General features: G+C 36.6%; 1 protein-coding gene and 1 pseudogene across 6 annotated transcripts in view; both read left to right on the top strand.

Moving 5' to 3' along the window:
- Window positions 1-21,035, top strand: part of PCDH11X (protocadherin 11 X-linked) — a 904,836-nt gene that overhangs the window by 767,169 nt on the left and 116,632 nt on the right. The window lies entirely within an intron of this gene.
- LOC133051680 (beclin-1-like) lies at window positions 16,531-18,447 on the top strand (annotated as a pseudogene).

The raw sequence follows: 21,035 nt of genomic DNA, 5'->3' as shown, positions 1-21,035 counted from the left end.
CTTGTTCAGTTTTTGAAAGTTATACTTTGCTAAGAATTTGTCTATTTCTTCCAAGTTGTCCATTTTATTGGCATATAGTTGCTGATAGTAGTCTCTTATGATCCTTTGTATTTCTGTGTTTTCTGTTCTGATATCTCCATTTTAATTTCTAATTTTGTTGATTTGATTCTTCTTTTGTTTCTTGATGAGTCTGGCTTATGGTTTGTCAATTTTATTTATCTTCTCTAAGAACCAGCTTTTAGCTTTGTTGATTTTTGCTATGGCGTCTTTTGTTTCTTTTGCATTTAATTCTGCCCTAAGTTTTACGATTTCTTTCCTTCTACTAACCCTGGGGTTCTTCATTTCTTCTTTCTCTAATTCCTTTAGGAGTAGAGTTGGGTTATTTATTTGACTTTTTTCTTGTTTCTTTAGGTAAGCCTGTATTGCTATGAACCTTCCCCTTAGCACTGCTTTTCCAGTGTCCCATAGGTTTTGCATTGTTGTGTTTTCATTTTCATTCGTTTCTATGCATATTTTGATTTCTGTTTTGATTTCTTCTGTGATTTGTTGGCTATTCAGAAGCGTGCTGCTTAGCCTCCATAGGTTGGAATTGTTAATAGCTTTTTTCTTGTATTTAACATCTAATCTTACTGCATTGTGTTCTGAAAATATAATTGGAATGATTTCAATTTTTTGAATTTACCAAGACTAGATATGGCCCAGGATGTGATCTATCCTGGAGAAGGTTCCATGTACACTTCAGAAAAAGGTGAAATTCATTTTTTTTTGGGGGGGTGGGATGTCCTGTAGATATCAATCAGGTCTAACTGGTTCATTGTGTCATTTAAAGTTTGTGTTTCCTTGTTAATTTTCTGTTTAGTTGATCCAGCCATAGGTGTGAGTGGGATATTAAGGTCTCCCACTACTAGTGTTTTTGTTAATTTTCCCTTCATACTTGTTAGCATTTGCCTTACATATTATGGTGCTCCTCTGTTGGGTTCATATATATTTATAATTGTTATATCTTCTTCTTGGATTGATCCTTTGATCACTATGCTGTGATTATTATATAGTGGCCTTCTTTGTCTCTTTTCACAGCCTTTATTTTAAAGCCTATTTTATGTGGTATGAGTATTGCTACTCCTGTTTTGTTTTGATTTTTTGTTTGTTTATTTGTTTTTGGTCTCCATTTGTGTGAAATATTTTTTTTTTGCAGCCCTTCACTTTCAGTCTTTATGTGTCCCTTGTTTTGAGGTGGGTCTCTTGTAGACAACATATATTGGGGTCTTGTTTTTGTATCCATTCAGCCAGTCTTTGTTTTTTGGTTGGGGCATTCAGTTCATTTACATTTAAGATAATTATTGATAAGTATGTTCCCGTTGCTATTTACTTTATTGTTTTGGGTTTGATTTTATACACCCTTTCTATGTTTCCTGTCTAGAGAAGATCCTTTAGCATTTGTTGAAGAGCTGGTTTGTTGATGCTGAATTCTCTCAGCTTTTGCTTGTCTGTAAATCTTTTGATTTCCCCTTTGTATTTGAATGAGATCCTTGCTGGGTACAGTAATCTGGGTTTTAGGCTTTTCTCTTTCAACACTCTAAGTATTTGCTGCCATTCCCTTCTGGCCTGAAGAATTTCTATTGAAAGATCACCTGTTATCCTTATGGGAATCCAATTGTGTGTTATTTTTTGCTTTTCCCTTGTTGCTTTTAATATTTGTTCTTTGTGTTTGATCTTTGTTAATTTGATTAATATGTGTCTTGGAGTGTTTCACCTTGGATTTATGCTATTTGGGACTCTCTGGGTTTCTTGGAGTTGGGTGGCTGTTTCCTTCCCCATTTTAAGGAAGTTTTCAACTATTATCTCCTCAAGTATTTTCTCATGGTGTTTCTTTTTGTCTTCTTCTTCTAGGACTCCTATGATTCAAATGTTGGGGTGTTTCACATTGTTCCAGAGTTCCCTGAAGTTGTCCTCATTTCTTTTAATTCTTTTTTTCTTTTTTTCTCTCTGCTTCATTTATTTCTATGATTCTATCTTCTCCCTCACTTATCCTATCTTCTGCCTCCATTATTCTACTCTTGGTTCTCTCCAGAGTGTTTTTGATCTCAATTATTGCATTATTAGTTATTGATTGACTCTTTTTTTTTTTTTTTTCTAGGTCCTTGTTAAACATTTCTTGCATCTTCTCAGTCCTTGGCTCCAGACTATATATCTGTAACTCCGTTTTGTTTTCAAGATTTTGGATCATTTTTACTATCATTTTTCTGAATTCTTTTCCAGGTAGACTCCCTATCTCCTCCTCTTTTGTTTGGTTTGGTGGGCATTTATCATGTTCCTTTACCTGCTGAGTATTTCTCTGTCATTTCATCTTGTTTAGATTGTTGTGTTTGGGGAACCTTTTTGTATGCTGGCAGTTTGTGGTTCCTCTTTATTATGGAGGTTCCTAACTGTGAGTAGGGTTCTACAAGTGGCTTGTCAAGGTTTCCTGGTTAGGAAAGCATGCATTAGTGTTCTGGTGTGGGGAGCTGGATTTCTTCCCTCTGGAGTGCACTGAAGTGTCCAGTAGTGAGTTTTGACATGTCTGTTGGTTTGGTGTGACTTTCAGAAGCCTGTATATTGAAGTTCAGGACTATTTTCCTGTTTTGCTGGAGAATTTGCTTCGTATGTCTTGCTCTGGATCTTGTTGGCTCTTACGTGGTGCTTGGTTTCAGTGTAGTTATGGAAGCTTTTGGATGAGCTCTCATCGATTAATGTTCCCTGGAGTCAGGAGTTCTCTGGTGTTCTCCGGTTTTGGGCTTAAGCCTCCTGCCTCTGATTTTCAGTCTTATTCTTACAGTAGCCTCAAAACGTCTCCATCCATACAGCACTGATAATAAAACTTCTAGGTTAATGGTGAAAAGATTCTACACAGTGAGGGACACCCAGAGAGATTCACAGAGTTACATGGAGAAGAGAAGAGGGAGGAGGGAGATAGAGGTGACCAGGAGTAGAAGATGGGGAATCAAAAGGAGAGAGAGCAATCTAGCCAATAAACAATTCCCTGTATGCTCTCTACAGTCTGGAACCCTCAAAGAAGTTTACGGAGTTACATAGAGAAGAGAAGAGGGAGGAAGGAGATGGAGGTGAGCAGGAGGAGTAAAGGGGGAGTCAAAAGGAGAGAGATAGATCTAGGCAGTACTCTGTTCCCTAAGTGTTCTCCACAGCCCAGAACACACACAGATATTCAGAGAGTTGGGTAGAGAAAAGAAAGGAGAGGGAGGAGATAGAGGTGACCTGGGGGAGGAAAAGGAAGGTCAAAAGGCGGAGAGAGTAATCAAGCCAGTAATCACACTCCTAATTAAAAATGAGTACTGAAGATTGGATTCTTAAATGTACAAAACTGATAACAAAACCATAAAGAAAAGATAAAAAATCTAGAGTAGAGGTTACACTTTCAAAAATACAATATTAAAAAAACAAACAAACAAAATCACAAAAAGTATAAGACATATATATGAAGTTTGCTTTAAAAATAGGGTCTTTTTTTCCCCCAAAATGTAATAGTAGGTAATAAAAATTAAAATTAAAGGAATAATAGAGGACTTAAAAAAAAAAGAAAGAAAATTTTAAAAAAATGAAAGAAAAATGATAATACTAAAAATATATCTAGGAATTTCTCTGGAGCTGTTGCAGGCAGTGTTGGGTCAGTTCAGTTTCAGATAGTTCCTTGCTCCAGGTTATACTTCTCAAGACTTTGGAAGGGTCCAAAGTTGTTGGGATTTTAATCTGTTGCACCTGTCACTTCCAAAGTGGTTCCCTTTGTTTATTTGGCTTCTTCTGTTTGCAGGTATCTTCAGTGTCTAATTTCTGCCCTGACACAAGGGGGGAAGGTATTCTCTTGTTTATGCTCACTTGTTCTTTTGTGCTGTTGGGAGGCAGGAACACTGCAAACAGATATCACTGGCGTGTGTGGGGAGTGCTCGCAGTGACTTGGCCACACTGGGTTTGCCCCCGCTCACAGTGTGTGTACTTTCCCAGTCTACACTGCTTAGGCTCCAGGTTGCTCTTCAGGGATCAGGCCCTGGGTTGTGTGCACTTCCCAGGTCAAAGTTGCTCAGGTTTAGGTTCTTGGGTACTTCACAAAGGTGCAGATGGGGTTGGGCCTGTGTTTTGTGCTCTTCCCTGGTCTGAGCAGCTCAGGCGACTAGGTGCTTGGTGAGCACACTCTCTGCAGGTGGCAAGTTGTCTTATCACCTCCCCTGTCCCAGCAGCTCGGATTTCTGGGTTGCAGTGGGTGTGCCTGCTGTGCACCCTCTGTTTCTCCAGTGTGCTGTGTGTCTCTTCTGGGTAGCTGATCTCTGGCTGTGACCCTCTTGGTGATTGTCAATCCTCCAGAATCCCAGGAAGTCTTGGTAAGAAACTGGAAGCCTGTTCACAGTTTGGTAGGAGATGCTGTCTCTGGGGCTGAGTTTGCCCCTTTCTGGGTCTTGCTGGTGCCCACCTGCCCCCTGCCTCTGATAGGGGATGGGCCGGTCCGCAGCTGGCTAGTCTCCTCTGGTATTTGCTTAGTCTCTTGTTCTGTGAGCGGGCCTGCAGTGCCTTAGGTTAGGGCTTTTTGAGGGATATTCTCTCTCTCTCTCTCTCTTTTCTTTTCCTCTCTCTCTCTGACTATCCCACAGTTTATGTTGCTATCTCAGTTACCTCCCTCAGATTGCCTTCAGGGCATTCAGGTCCCGTCCTTACCCTAAGCGATGTGGCCCGCTCCTCCCTGTTCAGCCCCTACTTGCTGGTGGTGGATGCGAGCGTCTGAGGTACTTCTCTGCTGGGAGTTGCCATTAGGCATGTAATCTGTGGGTTTTATTTATTTATTTATTTTTCCTCCTTGTTATGTTGCCCTCTGAGATTCTAAAACTCCCCACAGACCCGCCAGTGAGAGGGTTTCCTGGTGTTTGGAAACTTCGCCTCTTTTAATACTCCCTTTGTGGGATGGATCTCCATCCCTAACTCTTTTGTTTCTCTTTTTATCTTTTATATTTTCTCCTACCTCCTTTCGAAGACAATGGGCTGCTTTTCTGGGTGTCTGATGTCCTCTGCCAGAGTTCAGAATTTGTTTTGTGGAATTCGCTCTGCATTCAAATGTTCTTTCGATTAATTTGTGGGGAAGAAAGTGGTCTCCCTGTCCTATTTCTCCACCGTCTTAGGACCGCCCTTCCTGTGATCTGTTTAGTAGGTAGTGAAACAGGTCTTTGGAAAAGAAGAGAGAGTCGAGCAATGTATGATTGAGTACATTTTGTTCTACTCAAATTTATTTTAAATTATGACATAAAGTTACTGCCAGAATCCTAATTCAGATTTCATTAAAACAGTTTAATAGGGAAACAGGAAGAGAAAGAGGGGGAAAAAGAATGTAAAGTACATAATAAATTACACTTCAAAAATTCCAGAATTAATCTGGTTTAATATAAACAACAAATGAAATAAAGAAAATATTGGGCATTCTGCCAAGTGTTGCATTTCCAGAACTGAATTGTACACTCCAAGTGGCTGAACACAAGAGACTTAGTTACCAAAGTCTTACATTAAGTTTCTATTAGTAGTATGATTCATGTCGCATGTGTTGGCAATATCTATATCCAAATGTCAGGAAACTCCTCGCTTTGAATTTAGTATAGCAAAATATGCACTAATTGGAAAAATTTTAGTCTTTAGTGGTGACAAGCCATGTCTTTTTTAAACTTAGGTTTTATTCTCAAACCTACTTTATTTTTGCTGTTGTAAAAATTAAAATGAGCTGTGACATGTTAACTTTTAAATTTGTTTGCATTTATTAACTTTTTCACTAATTGGTTCTGAGCCTCTTAGATACTACTTACACTTACTTCTACAATAAAATAATAACCCACTTAAACTTTAAGGTAATTTACATCATTAGAAAATAGTATTCCTAAATAGCACTTTACACAAATAAGTTGCTTCAATTCATTTAGTTTAAATTTGCTTTTGCAAGCATAGCAACGTTTATTGTGATATTATCTGCAATACAGAATAGATAGGTACCAAGTATACAAATAACTCTACAGATATTCCTTAACTTCAGTTAATTATTTTAGTACTTTTCCCTCTCTCTCTCATGATTTTTCAGAGTGAAATATATTTTCTTTGGGTAAGCTGCTTTTTCTGTGCATTGGTGAGCTGAATCCAAACTCTTAGAGTTGTGTCATTGATTAGAAATTCAGGTAGCAAAAATTTCCCCCAAATCGGCACACAGTTGGAGGAAAAAGATGTTTCAGATCTAAATCTGCCCATTAAAAAAACATTTTGTTCAAATCATGCATGTAAATTATACAAGCTAACAGTATTATGGAGATGTCACACTTTCTTTTTACATCCTTCCCACAGAAAACACATAGAACCAGATTAATTAATCAGTGCTTCTGTGCTACTGTGAGTTTCGTTCTTGTTTAATACCCATTTTGAAGTTTGGCCAAAAGTAAACAGATATGTTTTGATGATTGCAGATATGTAATCTAATTTAAGCTGATTTATTATTTTAGCCTTAATAAAAACATCAGCTTTTTGAAACTTCAATGTGCCTAGAGCTGGGAGCCTAGAGATCTGCATTCTAGTCCTCGTTCATTTTCTGCCATTTATTTTGAGAAAACTCATGCCCATTATATATAGTTCAGCTGTTCTACTGTCAGATGGGAAGAATAGGTAACCCTCACCTTTACTGCCTGGCTTGTCATGAGACTCAGATGGGAGATAGACGACTCATTACTAAAGTTGACAGCACTATGAATACACTAGGCTGTATTTCTCAATTACTCAGTTGTGAGATTAGTCAGACTTCTTCTAACTCTTCAGGTTTGGGGATTTTTAGGCTACTTTTACACACTGAAACACCATAGAGCTATGTTTTAACTTTCTTATAATATAGATATGCCCTCTGAAAATCATCCACATACATCAGCCTTGAGGCCCTTTACAACTACTAATAGTTTTCCAGGAGTTGTTTCCCACGAAACCAGCATGGCTTAGTGAACTAGGCAAATCATTTAAATATTAAATCCCAGACACTAGAATATGCATTTGTGTTCTTCTGTAAGGTCCTTAACCTTACTGAGATTCATCTGGATCCTGAGGCTATTGAATGTCATTAGTTAAGGCACTGACAGTAACATGCTATTGGATATGAGTCATAGAAGATGTGTTTATCAATGTGTATGTCATTTGTTAAACTGTACATATAAAAATTCTGAAAGTACACATACTTGATGATAAGTTGAATATTTGAGGCAAGTATTATGGAAATTAATCTTCCAGAGAGGATCAGAAAATAATTATTAATCTTTCTGTTTCTGTTTCTTATAATATTCTCTTCTTTCATTTCCTCAAAAGGTTACTAGTATTTTTTTTTTTACTTATCTACCACATTACCAAGTGATAATTTAGAGCTAAGAAAAAGTTCTAGAATTTGCAAACATCTTTAGAAAACACATTTGATAGGCCAACATTTGATATTAAATAGTGTGATTTCTCTAAATGTGAGCTAATAATTGATTTATAATATTTTCTTCTTTTAAAATCAGAATCATGTGAAACATACATTTCTAAAATATATTGTGAAGTGTGAAGTGAGTAAAATACAGTGTAATACAGTTAAGTGAGATATTTTATTTTTGATTGCAAGTTTACTTTAAAAACAAAAACCTCTAAAGTCTTATTTCAGCAAGAACTTCAAAACTGTCATAAATAAATGTTAACATTAGAATTCCAAGGTAATAAATAGGGCAGTTCACACTTCTGTCTATTTTGGTCTCATTAGAAGTCAGTAAGGCAGTAGTACGTTAATTTCCTTTACAAAATCCATTTTTACAACCAAAAAAGATGGGAAACTTTTATTCAATACTTAGATTCTGCATATCACCTAGTGAACTAAAACAATAAAACCTCATAAAGTTTGTCCCCTCGATTTTTATAGCACTGTTTGACAACATTTTACAAAAAGATTATTTTCTTTCCTTTCACAAGACTAAGAAATACAATGGGAAAAAAATGAGAAACATGCTTAAAAAACACACAATCCTATAAAAATAATCCATTTTGCTATTTTACCCATTCATCTAGTCTAAAGGCAGTTGGAAAGCCACACCTTAAACTCACAAAATCCAATAATTTCCTTAAAGAAAAAGAGGGTCCAAGTATTGGACAAGAAATAGTAAAGAGTTGTAAATTGTCCAGAACCTGTTATTGTAAAATAACCTGAAGATCATGCAAATATAGTCCTTTTAAATCCTTTTCATGTCATTTGTGATTCAAGAGATGTTATTTTGTACTGGCCTTTCAATAGGATATCAGTTCCCACATGAACTGCCAAGCAGTTTCACAGATCAGAACACTTATCCCTTATTAGGAGTATTAAGTGCCACTGTCAGTTTATCCTATGAAAAGTGAAGTATATATTAGTGCAGCCATCATGCCATATGTATAAACAGTTCACCTTTCACTTCATTTTAGTAGACAGAGGTTGACATTTATTTTTTTTTAACTTACCTTGTTTTCTCTAGTGAATTTTATAGGCCAGAACCAAGTAATCCATCCATTCTCATTGACAATACTGAATTTACACAAGATATTGAAGAAAACACATTAGTCTACAGATATGCCCTCTTTCTGGAATAATACTCAGGCCCTAAATAATGGTAGGACCTTTTTTTCCTCTAACCTGAAACATCAGTCAATACATCATACTTGGGCATGGTTCACCTGTATTGTCACTGAAAATGAACATAATCATTTGCCTTGCTGGGTTCTCATTTTATAATTGTATATATAAACTACAAGGTGTCATTCTACAGTTGATGACTCTGTCAGATACAAAAATACCATTGCATTGGTGTTATGTCCACAGGATCTAAGAAATTTAAGTTGTTCATGTGTAAACTGAGATTCAAAGATGTTAAGTAACTCACCTGTGGTCACATAGTTATTAAATAAAAGGGTTGATATTTAAACTCTGATCTGTCAGAGTCTATCCTAGTCCTTTTCTTATTATATCACACTGTATTTTAATAGTAAGTTTCTTGTAATATTTGGGCTTCCCTGGTGGCTCAGATGGTAAAGAATCTGCCTACAATACAGATCTGGGTTTGATCGCTGGGAATATCCCCTAGAGAAAGAAATGACTACCCACTCCAGCATTCTTGCCTGGAGAATTGCACAGACAGAGGAGCCTGATGGGCTACAGTCCATGGGATCACAAAGAGTCGGACATGACTGAGCAACTAACACTTCATTTCTTGTAATATTTGTACAAAAATTGTATGTATTAATGCAGCTCTTTTTTCTGGTTGTTATTCTCTTTAATCAACTAGCACAAATTGCTTAGCCTAACACTTTTTCTATGATATGAATCTTATCTATGTTTCCATGCTCATTTCTCCACTTAACCCTCAATCCCAATGCTTTATGCAATCCAAATAATTTAAAAGTTCACTAAATAATTCACCTGGCTTCCTTGCTGGTTTATAAACCTTGTCGGAATGTTCACGTCAAAGCACTTCTCATCTTTCAAACCACAGTTCAAGACTCAATTCTTTTTGCAATGCTTTCCATGACCCTCCCGCAATAAAATTAAACACTCTCTCCTCTGTGACCTCACTATACCCTCTATGGACCCCTGTCACAGCAGATAAAATAAACTCAGATATTCTTTCCTCAGCTATGTCTAGTCTACTATCAAGCCCATTCAAAGCCTTCTTCATTTCTGTTTCAGTGTTTTTGGTTTCTAGTGTTTCTTTTTCATCCCTTCCATCTCTTTGCTTACACTGGCCATCTGTTCTTGAAAGTGTTTCTAATTTATTCATTATAGTCCTTCAGTCAGTCAGTCAGTCAGTTCAGCCACTCAGTCGTGTCTGACTCTTTGTAACCCCATGTACTGCAGCATGCCAGGCTTCCCTGTCCATCACCAACTCCTGGAGCTTACTCAAACCCATGTCCATTGAGTCAGTGATGCCATCCAAACATCTCATCCTCTGTCGTCCCCTTCTCCCATCTTAAATCTTTCCCAGCATCAGGGTCTTTTCCAATGAGTAGTTCTTCACATCGGGTGGCCAAAGTATTGGAGTTTAGCTTCAGCATCACTCCTTCCAATGAATATTCAGGACTGATTTCCTTTAGGATGGACTGGTTGGATCTCATTGCAGCTCAAGGGAGACGTCAAGAGTCTTCTCCAACACTACGGTTCAAAAGCATCAATTCTTCGATGCTCAGCTTTCTTTATAGTCCAACTCTCACATCCATACATGACTACTGGAAAAACCATACCTTTAACTAGATGGACCTTTGTTGGCAATATGTTCTTGCTTGTGGGTTTCTGCTTTGATAAGTTGCTATTTACTGTATTTACCTGTCTTTCTAATTTTGAAGGCATTGTTTGTCTTCCTTGCTGAAGAAGGACTAGGGGGATCAGATTAGAGGTTGGAAAATCCTTGCTAGAGTTTAGCTATGCAAACCTGAAGGCAAAGCACAGGGATTAGGCCAGATTGAGAAAAGGGTTTATAGGAACCTGACTAAAGTTGGGTTAAGGAGAGTCTTTGTTACTATTACAACATTTATCACACTCAATTGAAATATTGTTTTTTTAAAAATGTTGCATATCCCTCACTAGACTGGAAGCTTCAGAAAGATAGGGATCATTCTGCATTTAATGTTTTATTCTTCACATATAGCCCAATGCCTTGCATGTAGCAGTAGGCAATCAATAAGTGCTTGTTGAATTGATACTAACTTTTAAAGTACAGAGCATAAGTTAACTGCAAACTACCATTTTAAAAAAATATAGCACTAATGTCAGATATTCATTAGGATTTAGACACTCAGATTCTACACTCAAAAGATGAATCTGTCAAAGTACAAACTTTTAATTGAAATGTTTATGTATATTTAATAATTATAAAAATGGTAAATATTTTAATTACTATTTGATCAATCATTAAAACTTTTGATATTGCCTAGTTTCAGATCATTATTTATCATAATAGAGAAAGATCTTGTTTATATTGGAATGAGACAGCTATATAGAGATAGAAATAAATATATATCCATAGGGCTAGACAAATGTCTTGTTTTTTGCAAAATATGTCAACATTTCAAGTTGTCAAAATTTTATTTGACATGTTTTGTAAAGATTGCTATGCACTTGGATGTTCCATGCAGATATTGATCACTTAAGAGCAGTGTCTACATGATGACAAAAGTCTGCCTTATTTGTTTTGTGGTAAAAATGTCTTTTTTTCATTTTTAAATTCATTATTTTGTCAATGTATAAAGACACTTCTTGTTGGTTTAAACTGCATAGTATACCAAGCATTTTTATGGAGTATGGTACTTCCATAAATTAGACCATTATTTCAGATGTCGACAATTAGGCATGTCCTGAGAGTTTTCCTTTGCTCTCTTTTAAAGTTATTTTTATGAGTGCATGCTCTTTAAAAGAGATAGTTTAGTTTGTCTTAAATTGAATAAAATTAGCCTACCTACAAAAGTAACAAAAGCATAATGCTAAGTTGCAAAGTTTCTATAGCAAAGATTTTACCCTATTGGGACATCATGGTATCACATATGGTATGCCAAATTACCCACTTTTTAGAGACACCTGTGGTTCACTAACAGAATGTTTTAGATTATCACTAAATATACCAATGTGATAGTTTAAAACAAATCTGCTACATTATTGCAATAGAGTTTATTTTCCTCAAATATTCTGCTGCCCAGTTTGTTAAAAATAAACACCATGACACAAGAATGAAACTTCAAGCCTGTTAGTTACACAGTGAGTCTTATAATGTACTAAAACAATCAAACAATATAGTGATGTGAAAGCGTTGCAAATTTTAAGTGTACTGTATACTTATGCAATATATAGCATTTTAGTCATAAAATGCGTAAAAGTAAATATCACACATATACATAAAATACAAGTTTCAAATATAAAATGAAAAATATAAACATGAAGTAGTGATTGTGAATCCCAGTAGAAGACAAAGTTTTTAACTTGAACAAAAGCAGCCTCTGTAAAATTGAGTAATTTTTTCATGTATATTGTACATCAGGAATAAATGAGATATTATAGCAAAATTGAAAATATCTTGGTTATATTCTAGAGGTAACTTGAGGAGTGGAAAAGACAACATTTTTTCTGGGTAATTCCTTTTTAATATTCCTGAAAAGAAGTCCACAAACACTTATATTGTTTTACTGCCCCCCAAATTCTCCCTAAATATACTGTTTCCTTCTAGCCTTTTCTATATCTTATCTTCTTTCATTAAGTTTAAATCACTCCAATACAATGAAGAACTATTTTTAAATTCAGAATTTAGAGGTTCTGTGAATCTCTCTCAGAGGTCTGTCTAAGTATTTATGGTTATTTACATCGAGGAAAAATTTACTCATTTTCATTGCCACGTAATTTAGATTTATTTCTCTTTATTGCTCTTTAGAGTATACAAATAAATATAATAAAGTAATCAAATACCTGATTCTACATTTATACAATTTTGGTTGTAATTTTTGCCCCAATCTAAGCTCTGGATTAAAAAAAAAAAAGAATAAAAAGAATGAAGGTAGAAAAGAGAAGGGGGAGGAAGGAGAACTAAACAGATATTTCTCCAAAGAAGACATACAGATGGCTAACAAACACAAGAAAAGATGTTCAGCATCACTCATTATCCGAGAAATGCAAATCAAAACCACAATGAGGTACCATCATAAGTGGGTCAGAATGGCTGCTATCAAAAAATCTACAAACAATAAATGCTGGAGAGGGTGTGGAGTAAAGGGAACCCTCTTACACTATTGGTGGGAATGCAAACTAGTATAGCCACTATGGAGAACAGTGTGGCGATTCCTTAAAAAACTGGAAATAGAACTGCCATATGAACCAGTAATCCCGCTGCTGGGCATACACACTGAGGAAACCAGAATTGAAAGAGGCAAGGGTCACCCAAAGTTCATCGCAGTACTGTGTACAATAGCTAGGACATGGAAGACACCTAGATGTCCATTGGCAGAAGAATGGGTAAGATAGTTGAGGTACATATACACAATAGAATATTACTCAGCTATTAAAAAGAACACATTTGAGTCAGTTCTAATGAGATGGATGAAACTGGAGTCTATTATACAGAGTGAAGTGAGACAGAAAGATAAACACCAATACAGTATATTAACACATACATATGGAATTTAGAAAGATGGTAACGATGACCCTATGTGTAAGATAGCAAAAGAGACACAGATATATAGAACAGACTTTTGGACTCTGTGGGAGAAGGTGAGGGTGGGATGATTTGAGAGAATAGCATTGAAACATGTATATTGCTGTACGTGAAAATAGATGACCTGTCCAAGTTCAGTGAATGAAACAGGGCACTCAAAGCGAGTGCACTGGGATAACCCAGAGGAATGGGATGAGGAGGGAGGTAGGAGGGGAGTTCAGGATCGGGGGACACATGTGCACCCGTGGTTGATTCATGTCAATGTATGGCAAAAACCACCACATTATTGTAAAGTAATTAGACTCCAATTAAAATTAATTAATTAATTAAAAAATAAATAAATGCAAGTATCTCTCACTCTATGGTGTTTGAAAACCAGTGGATAGTTACTGCCATCACTATGAATAATGCATTTTAGAAATACCATCGGAGAAGAAGTAATTCCAATCTTCCTTTTGCTTTTATAATGGTAGGTCTGGTCACTGTAACGTGTATAATTTTCTTCAGTTGTGAATCCAGCTACTCAGTGTATTTGCTTTGTAACACATTTCTAATGAAGCTATTGAATTTTTATGGAGGTTATTTATTTATGAAGAATTCTGTGGCTTAAAAGACTTTTCTTGTAACTGGTACTTAGAAGGAGAATTAGACTTAAAATCTAACTAAGTTGTAAAATTCTGAAAGTGGCTGCATTCCACTTTTTTATATACTTATCCCCCAAATTTATCATTCAAGTGACTTTGATTCCAGCAATCAGGATCCCTTTGTAGATCTCTCTAATTAATAGTGTTTAATTTAAAAAAATCTTAATCTATAAAAAGCATATGATTTGTTCTTCCTTTTGGTTTCCTTTTTTACAACATCAATTTGTATCCTCCTCTGTAAAGGTAGAAAATAAATGGAGAGGGTAAATATATTTCTGTTCATTTTCCCTTGAGGAAAAATGGCTAAAAGCCTTTGTTTATCCGTCAGGGCTGAGCTAAAGAGAGATCCTACCAACTGTTAGAAATAGTGACAGAAACATGTGACAATGTAGAAACCTGAGAGATATAGGGAGCATTTCAGCAGAAAATTGAGACTATGAATATGAGGTGGGATGGAGGGCAGTTCTGAATGTGCAAATCAGAGCAGCTTTTCAGCTGTTTCAGAGTTGGACTTTTATAACGTCTTTGAATCACTTTGAATTGACTGCTCCTAATCAGAAAACACTCAGTTGCAAAGCATGCCTTGTCAAAAATGCATTCCAAGATGAAATATTAATGTCTTATGGGTTATCCTTGTTACTGCCCTCTGTTGGGCCAGATTGGTGAGAGCTGACTCTAGTTCAGTTTCTTGCAATAAGAAATACAGATTTTTTTAAGTGACAAAAATTTCTTTAGAAATTGATATTTTATTCATTTGAGATCAAAATGTGTGATGCTAACTTCTGAATCATCTAGGTTTCCATATGGATATTAAATATTTGATTTGCAACTAAAAGAAAAACTTTCATGTGTAAACTGATGTTTTACTGGTGTTGGAGTAGCAGTGAAGAGGCAGGGCTGCAACAACAGCCTTTACTGGAGGAAAGCACTGCTATGAGTTATCATGATCCCCAAAGCCTGCGGATTGAAAAGAAACAAAAGGGGGAAGAGACATTGCAAAAGAAACAAGAATATTAACATTGCATCGCAGGACCTCCAATGTATACAGTCTTCTCAGAATGTATAACATTTTATGTATATTTTGCAGACAGAAGTAAAGCTAAGACTAACATAAAGCTCATTATCATAAATCAACATAAGAATAAAATACTAAAATGATAGCAAAATTAAAAATGGCATTTGGGACAGAAATTTAGCTGAAACTTTAACAGGTGCCAGGAAAAAAAAAATGTATATACAAATAAGTTGAAACAGAACATATTTTTAAATTGCCTGAAGAACACCTGATTTTATTCAACATTAAGATCAAAACAATGAACTTTTAAAGCATTTTTCTTCTGACTCAATAGATCATAAAATCAAAAAAAGTAAAGTTTTGTCAAGATGAGATAGTGCCCATTTATTCTAATTGATTAGAAAAAAAAATGTGTCTGTTGTTAGACACTGCTCTGCTTCCATGATTATGTTGGGCAAAAGTTGATGTACATATTGGGAAAAAAAACTTCACAGCCACCTATTTTTACTTACTTTCATAGCAATTTCCCAAGAAATAAGACATATCAAAATTAAAACAGCAGGAAGGAAATCTTTTACTAAGGTGAAGCTGAGGAAAGCAAAAGTAAAAGCAGTTGTAGAAAGTGGCAGAAGCTCTTGAAGTTAAGCTGCTCTGTCACATACCATCAATTGGACCATTATCCGGTGCAGGAGGGCTGTAATAAATTGTCAGATTTTCTTCTTATCTGAAATGACGGGATGGAAATTGTGCTGTGCATATTGAGTGTTGGGTAGGAGTGGGGAGAATGAGTATATCAGATTTGCCCACATGTAAGACCTATTGTGATTGACAGTCTATCACTAGGCATAGAGTTTCTTCAAATAAATTATAACTTGGGAATCTGGATATTGTGATTCTTAAGGACCAAAAGATCAAATAAAAAGAAAATGCTATTAACAGTGGCAAGAAATATTTACTTTTTCTTTTTTGAGACATATTCTGATTTTAATTCTGCAAAATAGTTTCTGCTTCAGATTCTCCTTTTCTTTTAGATAAGTATTATTTGAGAGCAGTTTACATACTTATCTATGACAGCTTCCTAGTCATTCACTATAAAAGCAATATTACTTCAGTAATATTTTTCCTGTTTATATCTTCTGCATTTCAAAAGGCAGCAATGGCATATGGGAAAAAAACAAACAAACAAACAAACATGGGGCTGGGTTGGAAGTTAATTGACCCAGTTTCTATTCTAGATCCTAGAATATAGGATATGCTTAATAGCTGTTAGTTTCCATCCTCACTACTGGGTAAAGAATTGTTTGGCCAGAAAAACATCAAATTTATAAAAGCTTTTCTGTGCAACGTGTGGAAACACTAGTAGCGGAAAAAAAAGTATTGATCTTTGAGATAAACCTGTAAATTTTCTTATTAAGTCACTTTCTCATTCGAGCCTTTATTTGAGACTCACCATGAAATATCCCACGATGTAAGAGTGAACAGAGATTTAGCCAGAATCTCACTTTAAAAACTAGAGGAGGGAAGTAGCTGAAGGCTGGGCAATGGCAGTCTTGGAAGTCCCATTCGCAGACAGACCGGAGGCCGCGGTACCCCCATGGCAGACTGGATCAGGGTGGCGGGCTCCCGGTCCCGAGGGATGGAGAGGTCTAAGACATCCAGCAGCACCATGCAGATGAGCTTCATGTGTCAGCACTGCAGCCAGCCTCTGAAACTGGACACAAGCGTCAAGATCCTGGACCATGTCACCATCCAGGAGCTCACAACTCCATTACTTGCCACAGCCCAGCTGAAACCAGGAGAGACCCAGGAGGAAGAGGCTAACTCAGGAGAGGAGCCATTTATTGAAATTTGCCAGGATGGTGTCTCTCGCAGATTGATCCCCCCAGCCAGGATGATGTCCACAGAAAGTGCCAACAGCTTCACTCGGATCGGGGAGGCATCCAATGGCGGCACCATGGAGAACCTCAGCCGAAGACTAAAGGTCACTGGGGACCTTTTTGGCATCATGTCTGGCCAGACAGATGTGGATCACCCTCTGTGTGAGGAATGCACAGATACTCTCTTAGACCAGCTGGACACTCAGCTCAACATCATTGAAAATGAATGTCAGCGTGGAAGCAACCTAGATGCCCATCAGCAGATGAATGGATAAGGAAGCTGTGGTACATATACACCATGGAATATTACTCAGCCATTAAAAAGAATTCATTTGAATCAGTTCTAATGAGATGGATGAAACTGGAGCCCATTATACAGAGTGAAGTAAGCCAGAAAGATAAAGAATATTACAACATACTAACACATATATATGGAATTTAGAAAGATGGTAACGATAACCCTATATGCAAAACAGAAAAAGAGACACAGAAGTACAGAACAGACTTTTGAACTCTGTGGGAGAAGGTGAGGGTGGGATGTTTCGAAAGAACAGCATGTATATTATCTATGGTGAAACAGATCACCAGCCCAGGTGGGATGCAGGAGACAAGTGCTCGGGCCTGGTGCACTGGGAAGACCCAGAGGAATTGGGTGGAGAGGGAGGTGGGAGGGGGGGATCGGGATGGGGAATACGTGTAACTCTATGGCTGATCCATATCAATGTATGACAAAACCCACTGAAATGTTGTGAAGTAATTAGCCTGCAGCTAATAAAAAAAAAAAATTAAAAAAAAAAAAAAGAAAATGAATGTCAGAACTACAAATGCTGTTTGGAGATCTTAGAGCAAATGAATGAAGATGGCAGCAAACAGCTTGGATTAGAGGTAAAGGAGCTGGCATTAGAGAGGCTGATCCAAGAGCTGGAAGACATGGAAAAGAACTGGAAGATAGTGGCGGAAAATCTCGAGAAGGTCCAAGCTGAGGTTGAGAGGTTGGATCAGGAGGAAGCTCAGTATCAAAGGGATTACAGTAAATTTAAAAGACAACAGCTAGAACTGGATGATGAGCTGAAGAGTGTAGAAAACCAGATGCATTATGCCCAGATGCAGCTGGACAAGCTGAAGAAAACCAACGTCTTTAATGCAACCTTCCATATTTGGCATAGTGGACAGTTTGGTACAATCAATAACTTTAGACTGGGTTCACTGCCCAGTGTTCCTGTGGAATGGAATGAGATTAATGCTGCTTGGGGCCAGACAGTGTTGCTGCTCCACACCCTGGTCAATAAGATGGGTCTGAAATTTTAGAAGTATCGACTTGATTCCTATGGAAACCATTCATATCTGGAGTCTCTGACAGACAAATCTAAGGAGCTGCCGTTGTACTGTTCAGGGGAGCTGCGGTTTTTCTGGGACAACAAGATTGACCATGCAATGGTGGCTTTCCTGGACCGTGTGCAGCAGTTCAAAGAAGATGTTGAGAAAGGCGAGACACGTTGTTGCCTTCCTTACAGGTTGGATGTGGAGAAAGGCAAAATTGAAGACACAGGAGGTAGTGGTGGCTCCTATTCCATCAAAACTCAGTCGGAGGAACAGAGGACAAAAGCTCTCAAATTTATGCTGACGAATCTTAAGTGGGGTCTTGCTTGAGATCCTCACAGTTTTATAACAAGTGACTTTCTTTTTTCTTTAGGAGTTCGTTTGCCTTAAAGGCTTTCAATTTTGCTTTGTTTGGAAAAAAAGAAAGTGTTAAATTCGGGTACTATTAAACAGCATATGTTTACAATACCAAAAGAGAAAAAAAATCTACAAAAGCCACTTTATTTTAAAATATCATATAACAGATAGTTTCCAGAACTACAACATGCCATGTATAGCAGCTGGTCTTTGTCACAGTTTTGACTCTTAACCCCATGCCTTCCTTTCCCTTTGTCCCCTCAAAACAGATAATTTAAGTTTGCTTTTTTTTTTTTTAACTGAGTTGAATTGAGATTGATGTGTTTTCACTGGAGTTTGTCTCTCTCAACTTCCTGTGCTTAGAACATGAACTAGAAACTTTTGTCTCCACTGAGAGGACAAGAAGTGTGAGATGCTCAGTTGGATAACATGAGAAAATGACACAAGCTTTGGTCACCATGTGATGTGATCAGAAGCTTGAAATTTAACACTTCTTACTTGGTTCTAGTACTGAATGCCTGCTCTGCTCTATGTTAAGATATATGAAATGGTGTATGATACTCTTTGAGACCTTGGTGGAGAGATTTAATTATTTGTAATAAAAGATCAACTGCAGTCTGATAACTGCCCAGAGGTGCACTGTTGGGCATTTCTTTAACTAAAATAGAGTACTTTGTATTCTGGGAGAATTGAGTTCAAGTGCAGTTATGTGGAAAGTCTGTTGAAATATGTGTAGAGGTGGAAGTTAGTCTTTTAAAAAGACTCTTAATGGAAAAATAGATACCTGTAGAGAAAGCCCTATTTGTGTAGCTCTTCATAACAGAAGAGAGATGTTAAACTAATTTTAAGGGGAAATAAAGTCAACATCCTTGATGTTCAGTCAGGGTCACCCATATGGTCTCAGTATTTGAGCCCCTGGTTAAAACTAATTTCCATGTCTGAGGTTCTGTCTTAATAAAATGAACAGTTAAAGAAAAGCCATAAATATCTTGTTAAACAAATATAAACTAATTTCACTGATTAAAAAAAAAATAAACCAAAACTAGAGGATACTTAATAATGAAACAGTATGTTTTCTTTCCAGACTTTTTAATTTGTAATGTTGTCATTGTCATGCTGTGTGAAAGTAAACTATGTATAGAAGTTAAGGATTGGTGAAATTAACTAATTTCTTGCTTCAAAATGAGCTAAATGTTGATGCAATTGGAATTTACAGTGTATTGAGAACAACATTAAAATATTTAATTAATAAGAACCACCACTAGGCTATAAGATCTTGTCTATAGAGTTGTTCTCAGTTGATTATTTCATTATTTTAGTGATAGCAAATAAAACATGTTTTCCCCTGTTGCTGAATAACAACTTGGCAATAAGATGAATACTTGAGGTGTATCAACATGGTTAAAAGAATTAAATAAAAAGACATCAATCTTACAAATGACAGTTTCTGAACCTTTTCTTTTAGAATTTTATTTTATTTTTAATTTATTATTTTATTTTACAGTATTGTATTGGTTTTGCCATACATTGACTTGAATCCTCCATGAACCTTTTAAATAGTGTATTAACCTCTCAGTATAAATTTGGGGAAAGGAATTTTTTTCTGAATTATCCTGATATAATAATCGCCTCAAATCTCTACTTTGCTTAACCATGAAGATGCAACCTGAGGGCATTTAGTGCATTACTGTCAATTTTCAAGGTACTAAATTGTCCTGAAGAGGCCTTGAAAAGGTAACTATGCTGTGACAGCAACCTAACTTATCACCCTGCAGTGATTCAGGGATTGCAGTAAATTGGACTAAATATTTTTAACAATGCCTCCCTGGATTAAGAGACTATCTCTTCAGCAGCCTGGAAGGTGCAAGTTTTCTTAATAGAATTCTCCCTCTTATGCCTTTTATAACATTGTTAAGAAATTCAGTGCATGTTATCCTAATTCATCTCTCAATTTTAAAGTACAACTTTCCCAAACAAATCAGATTCACTCTGTTTTTCAATTACTGGGCATGAAAGATATTCTTAAATTATGGAAATTCATTCTTAGGCTTTCAATTATCTTAATTGTTTATCTCTAAGAAGTGCACGTTTAGCAATACCTTTTAAAGTTGCTGAATGTTCAGACTGCAGACAGCAGCACGGAATGTGCTGGGAGGTGCTGCAGGTCAGTTTTCCCAGATGAAGTTTAGCACTAGAAAAGACAGGCCTGTAGTGATTCCAATTTCTCACTGGACGCTGTGTCTTTACATGTGCCCAGTACACATCCCTGTGACCTATTCAAGAGATATGAACATACCTGAAAATTGCTACCGTCTGTGATCCAGGCCTGAAAGGCATTCCTATGGCAACTGTGTGATTCTAGGAATTCCAGTAACTATACTGACCCCAGGTAGAGTCATTTGTAGAGCATCATTAGAACGTGTTGCTGGCTGTTACTATTGTCAAAAGGGACAACAGAGACTCTTAAAGTTCAAAATCCCATTCTTTGTTAGTTAAGGGGTCAAATGTGTGTGTGTGCTCAATCACTCAATCGTGTTCGACTTTGAGACCCTATGGACTGTAGCCCACCAGGCTCCTCTGTCCATGG

Source organism: Dama dama, chromosome X (genome assembly GCF_033118175.1).
Source record: "Dama dama isolate Ldn47 chromosome X, ASM3311817v1, whole genome shotgun sequence".
NCBI classification, from domain to species: Eukaryota; Metazoa; Chordata; class Mammalia; order Artiodactyla; family Cervidae; genus Dama; species Dama dama.
The sequence above is the reverse complement of the archived record's forward strand: the minus strand, read 5'-3'. Positions and strand labels throughout refer to the sequence as shown.